The following is a 1,784-nucleotide window of genomic DNA, read 5'->3' as shown; positions in this document are numbered from 1 at the left end:
TAATCACCCACTGCCCAGAGCCAGGAACTAGCACAGCGCCTGTAATCACCCACTGCCCAGAGCCAGGAACTAGCACAGTGCCTGTAATCACCTACTGCCCAGAGCCAGGAACTTGCACAGAGCCTGTAATCACCCACTGCCCAGAGCCAGGAACTAGCACAGAGCCTGTAATCACCCACTACCCAGAGCCAGGAACTAGCACAGTGCCTGTAATCACCCACTGCCCAGAGCCAGGAACTAGCACAGCGCCTGTAATCACACCCTGCCCAGAGCCAGGAACTAGCACAGCATAGTTATCACAGAGAAATGTAAGGTATATACATTTATCTCTGGCCCTGGATGCCACTGGTCCACTACAGATATACTTGATTGCAGGTAATGGGGACAAGGAGTTAGGAGAGAACATATAACACATACAGAGATGCCCACATTGATTATGTTGGTGTAAATGAAAACACATAACACGATATACATCTCAGTGTAGAAGCACAGACTAATCAGAAGCCACAATGTGAAATCGCAAGAAAAAGATAAATTAAAACTAAAAAAGTGCACCCCTGTGTGTGGCTTTTGTGTTTATGGATGGAGGCAGCTACCCCAGCAACTACTGTATTGGAATATGGTGTGAGTGTCGACCATTTGGAGATATATATTTTATATAGTGATGTGCACCAGAAATTTTTCGGGATTTGTGTTTTGGGTTCGGTTTCGCGGCCGTGTTTTGGGTTCGAACGCGTTTTGGCAAAACCTCACCAAATTTTTTTTGTCGGATTCGGTTGTGTTTTGGATTCGGGTGTTTTTTTCAAAAAACCCTAAAAAACAGCTTAAATCATAGAATTTGGGGGTCATTTTGATCCCATAGTATTATTAACCTCAATAACCATAATTTACACTCATTTCCAGTCTATTCTGAACACCTCACAATATTCTTTTTAGTCCTAAAATTTGCACCGAGGTCGCTGGATGGCTAAGCTAAGCGACACAAGTGGCCGACACAAACACCTGGCCCATCTAGGAGTGGCACTGCAGTGTCAGACAGGATGGCACTTCAAAAAAATAGTCCCCAAACAGCACATGATGCAAAGAAAAAAAGAGGCGCAATGAGGTAGCTATGTGACTAAGATAAGCGACCCAAGTGGCCGACACAAACACCTGGCCCATCTAGGAGTGGCACTGCAGTGTCAGGCAGGATGGCCCTTCAAAAAAATACTCCCCAAACAGCACAGGATGCAAAGAAAAAAAGTGGCGCAATGAGGTAGCTGTGTGACTAAGCTAAGCAACACAAGTGGCCGACACAAACACCTGGCCCATCTAGGAGTGGCACTGCAGTGTCACGCAGGATGGCCCTTCAAAAAAATACTCCCCAAACAGCATATGATGCAAATAAAAAAAGAGGTGCAATGAGGTAGCAGTGTGACTAAGCTAAGCGACCCTAGTGGCCGACACAAACACCTGGCCCATCTAGGAGTGGCACTGCAGTGTCAGGCAGGATGGCCCTTCAAAAAAATACTCCCCAAATAGCACATGACGCAAAGAAAAAAAGAGGCGCAATGAGGTAGCTGTGTGACTAAGCTAAGCGACCCTAGTGGCCGACACAAACACCTGGCCCATCGAGGAGTGGCACTGCAGTGTCAGGCAGGATGGCCCTTCAAAAAATACTTCCCAAACAGCACATGACGCAAAGAAAAAAGAGGCGCAATGAGGTAGCTGTGTGACTAAGCTAAGCGACCCCAGTGGCCGACACAAACACCTGGCCCATCTAGGAGTGGCACTGCAGTGTCACG

Source organism: Pseudophryne corroboree, chromosome 1, assembly GCF_028390025.1.
Source record: "Pseudophryne corroboree isolate aPseCor3 chromosome 1, aPseCor3.hap2, whole genome shotgun sequence".
Lineage (NCBI taxonomy): Eukaryota > Metazoa > Chordata > Amphibia > Anura > Myobatrachidae > Pseudophryne > Pseudophryne corroboree.
The sequence above is the reverse complement of the archived record's forward strand: the minus strand, read 5'-3'. Positions refer to the sequence as shown.